Source organism: Leiobunum rupestre, chromosome 5 (genome assembly GCF_980474605.1).
Source record: "Leiobunum rupestre chromosome 5, qqLeiRupe1.1.hap1, whole genome shotgun sequence".
NCBI lineage: Eukaryota > Metazoa > Arthropoda > Arachnida > Opiliones > Sclerosomatidae > Leiobunum > Leiobunum rupestre.
Genome location: NC_143388.1, coordinates 59310862 through 59323310, shown reverse-complemented (window position 1 = coordinate 59323310; position 12449 = coordinate 59310862). Strand labels below are relative to the sequence as shown.

The window sequence follows — 12449 nt, the reverse complement described above, 5'->3', positions numbered from 1 at the left end:
TAAAAAATTAGCGGGATATTTAATAGTTTTCTATGGCGGTAAATTCAACTAGTTAATCATTTTTGCATTGTTTTTCAAAAACTTCTGGAAAGTTTGGGATATACATCTTATGATTTGATCTTTATCTAATAAGTTTTCATTTAAAACATTTATTTAATTAAAGTAATATGCTTATATTGAGTTATATTAGTTAATTGCTAAGCCTAACCAAAGTTTATTTTGTTTTTCACTGGTTTCAAGTTTTTAAGTTTTCAAACCAGTATTCACATTTATTTTATCAGAATTTTAAATAAATAACCAAAATATTATTCATATTATTTAATAAATAGCTTTATTATTCTTTAAATTAAGTTCACATTTCTCAAACTTTAGTTTTAAAATCAGAACAAGTGTCCATTCTTTGCTAGAAAATTATTTTCCTCAATATCTAGAAAAAGTTCAAACCGACTGCGAGAAGAAAATATTGACAAAGGAAACATATGAATCTATTAGAATAACTTCATTGTCTACAATATCTTGCGTGTCATACCTCCTTAAATCTGGTTTCCAGTTTGTCTTGACAAGAAATGTAACGAGCGATGCTATTGAAATGTTTTTCAGCATTCGCAGGCAAATGGCTGGAGGGAATGACATGCTGGATGCAAGAGCCACTATATTCAGTTTGGAATCCATCCTTAAGAGATGCACTATATCATTATTTATTTATTTAGAGGTTATCGACAAAGCCGCATAGGCCAACTTATGTGTAGACTTACAGAATCGCAGGATTAAAAATGAACAGAATATAAAAAATTGTATAAAAGTAAGCAAAAAAAATAATAATAGTAATAATAATGAGATATATACAAATAATTAAAAGCAAAAAGCAAAGCCAACATTAAGAAAACAATGAACAAACGAGTAAAAAATAATTACGAGATCATGACCAGGCAGATAAATGTTCAGATAATAAATAGCGGAATTTGTGATAATTAGATTGTGTCACAATATTTGATGGCAAAGCATTCCAATCGGTAATGAAACTATGGGAAAAAGAATTTAGTCAAAAACCTAAAACATCTAACGTTCCCCAAGACAGCTTCACAGATCTATCAGCCATGATTGATACTAGACTCGATGAATTTTCCACTATTTTTAACGGCAATGAAGTTACATTACCATCTGAAGTTACTGACATACTAAATGCTTTGGACGGCTAGCAAGTATCGCATACTTGGCTGATTATGTAGTACAAATCCTAGAAGAAAAACATTTTTGCGAATTGTGCCTAATTCTGACTCACCATTTAAATTATCCGACAGAGGAAACCTTAGGTATCCCCAGCAAAGCTTTATCATGTTAATGGATAATATTGGATATAGTAACAACATTCTAGAGAGAGCTGTACCCTATCTTTGGGATTCACCTGCAATTTTAAAAAACATTGAAATCCACTTGTGGCCAAAAATTGCTCTATGCCCTTACATCCAATGTGATTTGAATAATAATCACCCGAATGAAATTGCTGATTTAATTTGTAGAAAGGTTGTACCCCTAATTATCACAAATATTACCAAAACTCTGTCCGCAAAATTTTAGAAAGTGAAAGAACTTGTGCATAAGCCTCTTTCTCAAAAAGTACTCAAGTTGTAAATTCTAAATTTTTCCTATCTATTGTTTAGTTGTGTATCATTCAGTGGGAAATCCACCTTGGTTTATTATATTTATCAGATTTAAATACCTTCCAAGTTTCCATCACTATTTTCATTCATAGAGATCTTCCAAGTGACAGTTAACTAATCCATGCCAGTATAAATCATCATTATATGTTAACTCATATTCCACCTAGTCAACACATAAATTATCACACGTTAACCCATATTTCAACTAGTCAATATTTGAATAAATAATCATACTATGTTAAACAATATTTCAACTAGTCAATATTTGAATAAATAATCATACTATGTTAAACAATATTCTAAATAGTCCTGTATAAATTATCATTATAATACATCATCCTATATTCTAACTATTATGTATTATTAAACTTATTTTGGCTCTTAAAAAACAAGTTAATACCTTAATAATAAACTTTTACATAATCTTCAAGAGAAGTCACATTTGTTTTCTTTTAAAATTCATTTATTTTACTACTTTAATTCAATTAAGTTTTTAAACATTAATACAAAACACAGGCCTCTGGAAGTTACTACATAACAAAAATACAGCTGTAAGGAGAACCACTAGTTTATGTTTACATTTTTATACAGAAACGTCGACGGTGACTTCTGGCTCCAGAATGACCAAATTTTAATAACGTTTTTCAAAACTTTACTTTGCGTTAAAAAATCTGAAAAGGTGTTTAATTTTTTTATTATTAATTAACTTAAATATTACTAAAAAAATATTTTACAAAAAATTACACATTACGCGATAATAATTGAAATTCCAAAGTTCCGCGCCGTTCCTCCCATTCGATAACATGGCTGTGAATTTTCTCAAGGGGGGGGCTAGACTAGCGCCATAAAACGATGTGAGAAGTTTTTGAACTAATTTCCCATACACGATTTTCGTACGATCGCCTGGGCCGCTATGAGCGCGAAGCAGATCTCGAGACGGCCGTGTAAAGGGGAACAGCTGGCACCGGAGATCCCGGTGTTCCCCCAAAGACCGGGAAACAGGACCACTGCGCCTTATACGGAGACCCTCCACCCCACTTCAGGCTACCCTATCCTCCGAGGTGGTCAGTTAACACGGACCCTCTCCGTTAACCCGAGCCGATACTCAGTTTCCACCTCCAACCGGAGGTGGAGATAGGACCATTTGATCAGAGCTTACATCTCCCAGTGTGCCACCGCCCTTAAAGGTTAGAAGAGACACACCGGGGGACAAAGGAGGTGTGACACGTTGAAGCGTAGGCGATGTTGTCTTATTCGATAGCGAAAACTGCAGCGACGTCACCTATCTACACTGCGCGTAACTATTGATCAGATAATAATGGCGGGCCAGGTTATGCGTTATGTTAGATCATTTAGATATAACATTTACGTTTTAACGGCGAATTAATTAGTGTTTTCTTGATAAGAAGGATTGAATGTCTAGTTTACAGACAAAATGTAAATGATCTACTTATTTACCGTCATTAAGGTTTGAAGTCGTCTTGGAATTACTTAAAACATTATTAGAGTGAGCCTTCGTTGTGACGTATTTAGTTCTAAAATGCAGTAGGCCTTAATGGAAAATATATATTAGTAGGCTAATAGTAAATAACGTCACTATTTGATCTAGTCCCGTATAACTCGCTTAACTTCACTATTGGTGTTAGCGATGGCATGACTAATTTTAAAGGTGTCTAGTGGAAGTCTAAGTCTAAGTTTAAATTTAAATACGTTAGTTAATCCATAGCTGGGTTACAAAACGGTTTGTTAGGCCTTTTCTCCATGACAACACATTCACGGTTACAATTCATTATATAAAAACATAAAAATCTTACCCAAATACTTTATATTAGGTATAAAGATTAACAAGAACTTTATTAAACGTTCTTCGTTAACCGCTGGTTATTTATCAAAAGCAGATATTTTAGCACGTTATACATTCGTAAATTAGTTGAAGAGACAAATGAGTAATGACGAGCAGATTCAGAAGCATAGTCAGGGTTGCCAGCCACCATGGAGGAATAGTAGAGGAGGGGAAAGGAAAGAAGGCGCTAAATCCGACAGCGTAGTGCCAGTTCGAGGCGGGGGGGAAAAAGGGTTGGAAGTTGAGGAAGACTTTTTAAGGAATTCAGACCCTAACCGGTAGATCGCGCCATGATCGCGCTGCCTTTGTTGGAATGTATGAATAGATAAAAGTCTACCTCGATATACCCCCCCCCCCCCGTTTCTACATCCCCCTTTACGCGATTTCTGAAGAGGAATGTCAGTGCTTAGCCCAATCAGAACTATCAATACCACTCCAGGGCTATTCCTCTATGCAGCCACGGACTGATTTTTTCCGCGAATGTAGATAGAATACCGCAATATAGGAAGCGAACTGGCGACTTTAAGAAAAATAGAATTTTGACATGTGCGTATAGACCATAGATATCAGAAGGTAGCTAGAACGATTTTTGAAATGGCGTAATGGCCGCCGATTAGAACCTTAGCTTTGTCTTTACTGAAACTTGGTGGAATCAGCCGATGGAGTCCTCCTCTCCCTAAATCGCAAAATTAAAGTAAGACGTCACTATGTCGGCCATCCTCATACGTAGTAGAGCTTTTTCGTTAAAATGAACGTGGCAAACCTGTTTGAAAATAATGGGCTACCAAAGACGAAAGATAATTGGACAGAAAACCTTTGATTTTTCAAAGAAAATTAAAACGTTTTTTTTCGTACGAGCTTCAGTGCATAGTCCATAAAAAGCCAGTTATTCTTTTGTTGTGTGGGTGCAGTTATTTAAAAAAAAGCGCTGCTTAAACATCGGCAGACGATTAACGCCATCTACAGATCAGTTAATGAAATTCCACAATGTTAAATGCCTACCACTTGACTTCTAACAGTGATTGTAACTCACCGATTTTGTTTAGTCTCGAGAAAGTATAGTAGACCTTAACGTAACTTGACAATTCCTAAACAGAAAAGTTACGCTGGGCTTCGTTCTCAACACGTTTAAACGGATCCCAACGTGCAAAATGAAACTAAAAAGGGGCGTTTATGACACGTGCGTATTAACACTAAATTAATCACGTGGTCTGTAAAACCTATTCGGAACGTTTTTAATTCGTTTCAAAACACACGATTTACGCCGAGTGTATAAGAATCAAATTTCAACGTTCTGCACACGTTTATACGGATCCCAACAGCGAATCGTGCAAAATGAAACTAGAAAGGGGCGTTTATGACACGTGCGTATTAACACTAAATTAACCACGTGGTCTGTAAAACCTATTCGGAACGTTTTTAATTCGTTTCAAAACACACGATTTACGCCGAGTGTATAAGAATCAAATTTCAACGTTCTGCACACGTTTATACGGATCCCAACAGCGAATCGTGCAAAATGAAACTAGAAAGGAGCGTTTATGACACGTGCGTATTAACACTAAATTAACCACGTGGTCTGTAAAACCTATTCGGAACGTTTTTAATTCGTTTCAAAACACACGATTTACGCCGAGTGTATAAGAATCAAATTTCAACGTTCTGCACACGTTTATACGGATCCCAACAGCGAATCGTGCAAAATGAAACTAGAAAGGGGCGTTTATGACACGTGCGTATTAACACTAAATTAACCACGTGGTCTGTAAAACCTATTCGGAACGTTTTTAATTCGTTTCAAAACACACGATTTACGCCGAGTGTATAAGAATCAAATTTCAACGTTCTGCACACGTTTATACGGATCCCAACAGCGAATCGTGCAAAATGAAACTAGAAAGGGGCGTTTATGACACGTGCGTATTAACACTAAATTAACCACGTGGTCTGTAAAACCTATTCGGAACGTTTTTAATTCGTTTCAAAGCACACGATTTACGCCGAGTGTATAAGAATCAAATTTCAACGTTCTGCACACGTTTATACGGATCCCAACAGCGAATCGTGCAAAATGAAACTAGAAAGGAGCGTTTATGACACGTGCGTATTAACACTAAATTAACCACGTGGTCTGTAAAACCTATTCGGAACGTTTTTAATTCGTTTCAAAACACACGATTTACGCCGAGTGTATAAGAATCAAATTTCAACGTTCTGCACACGTTTATACGGATCCCAACAGCGAATCGTGCAAAATGAAACTAGAAAGGGGCGTTTATGACACGTGCGTATTAACACTAAATTAACCACGTGGTCTGTAAAACCTATTCGGAACGTTTTTAATTCGTTTCAAAACACACGATTTACGCCGAGTGTATAAGAATCAAATTTCAACGTTCTGCACACGTTTATACGGATCCCAACAGCGAATCGTGCAAAATGAAACTAGAAAGGGGCGTTTATGACACGTGCGTATTAACACTAAATTAACCACGTGGTCTGTAAAACCTATTCGGAACGTTTTTAATTCGTTTCAAAACACACGATTTACGCCGAGTGTATAAGAATCAAATTTCAACGTTCTGCACACGTTTATACGGATCCCAACAGCGAATCGTGCAAAATGAAACTAGAAAGGGGCGTTTATGACACGTGCGTATTAACACTAAATTAACCACGTGGTCTGTAAAACCTATTCGGAACGTTTTTAATTCGTTTCAAAACACACGATTTACGCCGAGTGTATAAGAATCAAATTTCAACGTTCTGCACACGTTTATACGGATCCCAACAGCGAATCGTGCAAAATGAAACTAGAAAGGGGCGTTTATGACACGTGCGTATTAACACTAAATTAACCACGTGGTCTGTAAAACCTATTCGGAACGTTTTTAATTCGTTTCAAAACACACGATTTACGCCGAGTGTATAAGAATCAAATTTCAACGTTCTGCACACGTTTATACGGATCCCAACAGCGAATCGTGCAAAATGAAACTAGAAAGGGGCGTTTATGACACGTGCGTATTAACACTAAATTAACCACGTGGTCTGTAAAACCTATTCGGAACGTTTTTAATTCGTTTCAAAACACACGATTTACGCCGAGTGTATAAGAATCAAATTTCAACGTTCTGCACACGTTTATACGGATCCCAACAGCGAATCGTGCAAAATGAAACTAGAAAGGAGCGTTTATGACACGTGCGTATTAACACTAAATTAACCACGTGGTCTGTAAAACCTATTCGGAACGTTTTTAATTCGTTTCAAAACACACGATTTACGCCGAGTGTATAAGAATCAAATTTCAACGTTCTGCACACGTTTATACGGATCCCAACAGCGAATCGTGCAAAATGAAACTAGAAAGGGGCGTTTATGACACGTGCGTATTAACACTAAATTAACCACGTGGTCTGTAAAACCTATTCGGAACGTTTTTAATTCGTTTCAAAACACACGATTTACGCCGAGTGTATAAGAATCAAATTTCAACGTTCTGCACACGTTTATACGGATCCCAACAGCGAATCGTGCAAAATGAAACTAGAAAGGGGCGTTTATGACACGTGCGTATTAACACTAAATTAACCACGTGGTCTGTAAAACCTATTCGGAACGTTTTTAATTCGTTTCAAAACACACGATTTACGCCGAGTGTATAAGAATCAAATTTCAACGTTCTGCACACGTTTATACGGATCCCAACAGCGAATCGTGCAAAATGAAACTAGAAAGGAGCGTTTATGACACGTGCGTATTAACACTAAATTAACCACGTGGTCTGTAAAACCTATTCGGAACGTTTTTAATTCGTTTCAAAACACACGATTTACGCCGAGTGTATAAGAATCAAATTTCAACGTTCTGCACACGTTTATACGGATCCCAACAGCGAATCGTGCAAAATGAAACTAGAAAGGAGCGTTTATGACACGTGCGTATTAACACTAAATTAACCACGTGGTCTGTAAAACCTATTCGGAACGTTTTTAATTCGTTTCAAAACACACGATTTACGCCGAGTGTATAAGAATCAAATTTCAACGTTCTGCACACGTTTATACGGATCCCAACAGCGAATCGTGCAAAATGAAACTAGAAAGGGGCGTTTATGACACGTGCGTATTAACACTAAATTAACCACGTGGTCTGTAAAACCTATTCGGAACGTTTTTAATTCGTTTCAAAACACACGATTTACGCCGAGTGTATAAGAATCAAATTTCAACGTTCTGCACACGTTTATACGGATCCCAACAGCGAATCGTGCAAAATGAAACTAGAAAGGAGCGTTTATGACACGTGCGTATTAACACTAAATTAACCACGTGGTCTGTAAAACCTATTCGGAACGTTTTTAATTCGTTTCAAAACACACGATTTACGCCGAGTGTATAAGAATCAAATTTCAACGTTCTGCACACGTTTATACGGATCCCAACAGCGAATCGTGCAAAATGAAACTAGAAAGGAGCGTTTATGACACGTGCGTATTAACACTAAATTAACCACGTGGTCTGTAAAACCTATTCGGAACGTTTTTAATTCGTTTCAAAACACACGATTTACGCCGAGTGTATAAGAATCAAATTTCAACGTTCTGCACACGTTTATACGGATCCCAACAGCGAATCGTGCAAAATGAAACTAGAAAGGGGCGTTTATGACACGTGCGTATTAACACTAAATTAACCACGTGGTCTGTAAAACCTATTCGGAACGTTTTTAATTCGTTTCAAAACACACGATTTACGCCGAGTGTATAAGAATCAAATTTCAACGTTCTGCACACGTTTATACGGATCCCAACAGCGAATCGTGCAAAATGAAACTAGAAAGGAGCGTTTATGACACGTGCGTATTAACACTAAATTAACCACGTGGTCTGTAAAACCTATTCGGAACGTTTTTAATTCGTTTCAAAACACACGATTTACGCCGAGTGTATAAGAATCAAATTTCAACGTTCTGCACACGTTTATACGGATCCCAACAGCGAATCGTGCAAAATGAAACTAGAAAGGGGCGTTTATGACACGTGCGTATTAACACTAAATTAACCACGTGGTCTGTAAAACCTATTCGGAACGTTTTTAATTCGTTTCAAAACACACGATTTACGCCGAGTGTATAAGAATCAAATTTCAACGTTCTGCACACGTTTATACGGATCCCAACAGCGAATCGTGCAAAATGAAACTAGAAAGGAGCGTTTATGACACGTGCGTATTAACACTAAATTAACCACGTGGTCTGTAAAACCTATTCGGAACGTTTTTAATTGGTTTCAAAACACACGATTTACGCCGAGTGTATAAGAATCAAATTTCAACGTTCTGCACACGTTTATACGGATCCCAACAGCGAATCGTGCAAAATGAAACTAGAAAGGGGCGTTTATGACACGTGCGTATTAACACTAAATTAACCACGTGGTCTGTAAAACCTATTCGGAACGTTTTTAATTCGTTTCAAAACACACGATTTACGCCGAGTGTATAAGAATCAAATTTCAACGTTCTGCACACGTTTATACGGATCCCAACAGCGAATCGTGCAAAATGAAACTAGAAAGGAGCGTTTATGACACGTGCGTATTAACACTAAATTAACCACGTGGTCTGTAAAACCTATTCGGAACGTTTTTAATTCGTTTCAAAACACACGATTTACGCCGAGTGTATAAGAATCAAATTTCAACGTTCTGCACACGTTTATACGGATCCCAACAGCGAATCGTGCAAAATGAAACTAGAAAGGAGCGTTTATGACACGTGCGTATTAACACTAAATTAACCACGTGGTCTGTAAAACCTATTCGGAACGTTTTTAATTCGTTTCAAAACACACGATTTACGCCGAGTGTATAAGAATCAAATTTCAACGTTCTGCACACGTTTATACGGATCCCAACAGCGAATCGTGCAAAATGAAACTAGAAAGGAGCGTTTATGACACGTGCGTATTAACACTAAATTAACCACGTGGTCTGTAAAACCTATTCGGAACGTTTTTAATTCGTTTCAAAACACACGATTTACGCCGAGTGTATAAGAATCAAATTTCAACGTTCTGCACACGTTTATACGGATCCCAACAGCGAATCGTGCAAAATGAAACTAGAAAGGGGCGTTTATGACACGTGCGTATTAACACTAAATTAACCACGTGGTCTGTAAAACCTATTCGGAACGTTTTTAATTCGTTTCAAAACACACGATTTACGCCGAGTGTATAAGAATCAAATTTCAACGTTCTGCACACGTTTATACGGATCCCAACAGCGAATCGTGCAAAATGAAACTAGAAAGGAGCGTTTATGACACGTGCGTATTAACACTAAATTAACCACGTGGTCTGTAAAACCTATTCGGAACGTTTTTAATTCGTTTCAAAACACACGATTTACGCCGAGTGTATAAGAATCAAATTTCAACGTTCTGCACACGTTTATACGGATCCCAACAGCGAATCGTGCAAAATGAAACTAGAAAGGAGCGTTTATGACACGTGCGTATTAACACTAAATTAACCACGTGGTCTGTAAAACCTATTCGGAACGTTTTTAATTCGTTTCAAAACACACGATTTACGCCGAGTGTATAAGAATCAAATTTCAACGTTCTGCACACGTTTATACGGATCCCAACAGCGAATCGTGCAAAATGAAACTAGAAAGGAGCGTTTATGACACGTGCGTATTAACACTAAATTAACCACGTGGTCTGTAAAACCTATTCGGAACGTTTTTAATTCGTTTCAAAACACACGATTTACGCCGAGTGTATAAGAATCAAATTTCAACGTTCTGCACACGTTTATACGGATCCCAACAGCGAATCGTGCAAAATGAAACTAGAAAGGAGCGTTTATGACACGTGCGTATTAACACTAAATTAACCACGTGGTCTGTAAAACCTATTCGGAACGTTTTTAATTCGTTTCAAAACACACGATTTACGCCGAGTGTATAAGAATCAAATTTCAACGTTCTGCACACGTTTATACGGATCCCAACAGCGAATCGTGCAAAATGAAACTAGAAAGGAGCGTTTATGACACGTGCGTATTAACACTAAATTAACCACGTGGTCTGTAAAACCTATTCGGAACGTTTTTAATTCGTTTCAAAACACACGATTTACGCCGAGTGTATAAGAATCAAATTTCAACGTTCTGCACACGTTTATACGGATCCCAACAGCGAATCGTGCAAAATGAAACTAGAAAGGGGCGTTTATGACACGTGCGTATTAACACTAAATTAACCACGTGGTCTGTAAAACCTATTCGGAACGTTTTTAATTCGTTTCAAAACACACGATTTACGCCGAGTGTATAAGAATCAAATTTCAACGTTCTGCACACGTTTATACGGATCCCAACAGCGAATCGTGCAAAATGAAACTAGAAAGGAGCGTTTATGACACGTGCGTATTAACACTAAATTAACCACGTGGTCTGTAAAACCTATTCGGAACGTTTTTAATTCGTTTCAAAACACACGATTTACGCCGAGTGTATAAGAATCAAATTTCAACGTTCTGCACACGTTTATACGGATCCCAACAGCGAATCGTGCAAAATGAAACTAGAAAGGGGCGTTTATGACACGTGCGTATTAACACTAAATTAACCACGTGGTCTGTAAAACCTATTCGGAACGTTTTTAATTCGTTTCAAAACACACGATTTACGCCGAGTGTATAAGAATCAAATTTCAACGTTCTGCACACGTTTATACGGATCCCAACAGCGAATCGTGCAAAATGAAACTAGAAAGGAGCGTTTATGACACGTGCGTATTAACACTAAATTAACCACGTTGTCTGTAAAACCTATTCGGAACGTTTTTAATTCGTTTCATAACACACGATTTACGCCGAGTGTATAAGAATCAAATTTCAACGTTCTGCACACGTTTATACGGATCCCAACAGCGAATCGTGCAAAATGAAACTAGAAAGGAGCGTTTATGACACGTGCGTATTAACACTAAATTAACCACGTGGTCTGTAAAACCTATTCGGAACGTTTTTAATTCGTTTCAAAACACACGATTTACGCCGAGTGTATAAGAATCAAATTTCAACGTTCTGCACACGTTTATACGGATCCCAACAGCGAATCGTGCAAAATGAAACTAGAAAGGGGCGTTTATGACACGTGCGTATTAACACTAAATTAACCACGTGGTCTGTAAAACCTATTCGGAACGTTTTTAATTCGTTTCAAAACACACGATTTACGCCGAGTGTATAAGAATCAAATTTCAACGTTCTGCACACGTTTATACGGATCCCAACAGCGAATCGTGCAAAATGAAACTAGAAAGGGGCGTTTATGACACGTGCGTATTAACACTAAATTAACCACGTGGTCTGTAAAACCTATTCGGAACGTTTTTAATTCGTTTCAAAACACACGATTTACGCCGAGTGTATAAGAATCAAATTTCAACGTTCTGCACACGTTTATACGGATCCCAACAGCGAATCGTGCAAAATGAAACTAGAAAGGAGCGTTTATGACACGTGCGTATTAACACTAAATTAACCACGTGGTCTGTAAAACCTATTCGGAACGTTTTTAATTCGTTTCAAAACACACGATTTACGCCGAGTGTATAAGAATCAAATTTCAACGTTCTGCACACGTTTATACGGATCCCAACAGCGAATCGTGCAAAATGAAACTAGAAAGGGGCGTTTATGACACGTGCGTATTAACACTAAATTAACCACGTGGTCTGTAAAACCTATTCGGAACGTTTTTAATTCGTTTCAAAACACACGATTTACGCCGAGTGTATAAGAATCAAATTTCAACGTTCTGCACACGTTTATACGGATCCCAACAGCGAATCGTGCAAAATGAAACTAGAAAGGGGCGTTTATGACACGTGCGTATTAACACTAAATTAACCACGTGGTCTGTAA

General features: G+C 37.4%; 1 long non-coding RNA gene across 1 annotated transcript; it reads right to left on the bottom strand.

Moving 5' to 3' along the window:
- Positions 1 to 1786: 1786 nt before the first annotated feature.
- On the bottom strand, positions 1787 to 2480 carry LOC149945460 (uncharacterized). Its single transcript, XR_016481025.1, has 3 exons — positions 2413 to 2480; positions 2062 to 2332; positions 1787 to 1824 (listed from the first exon to the last, which is right to left on the bottom strand). It is a non-coding gene; the product is annotated as an uncharacterized LOC149945460 (long non-coding RNA).
- Between the last annotated feature and the right edge of the window lie 9969 nt (positions 2481 to 12449).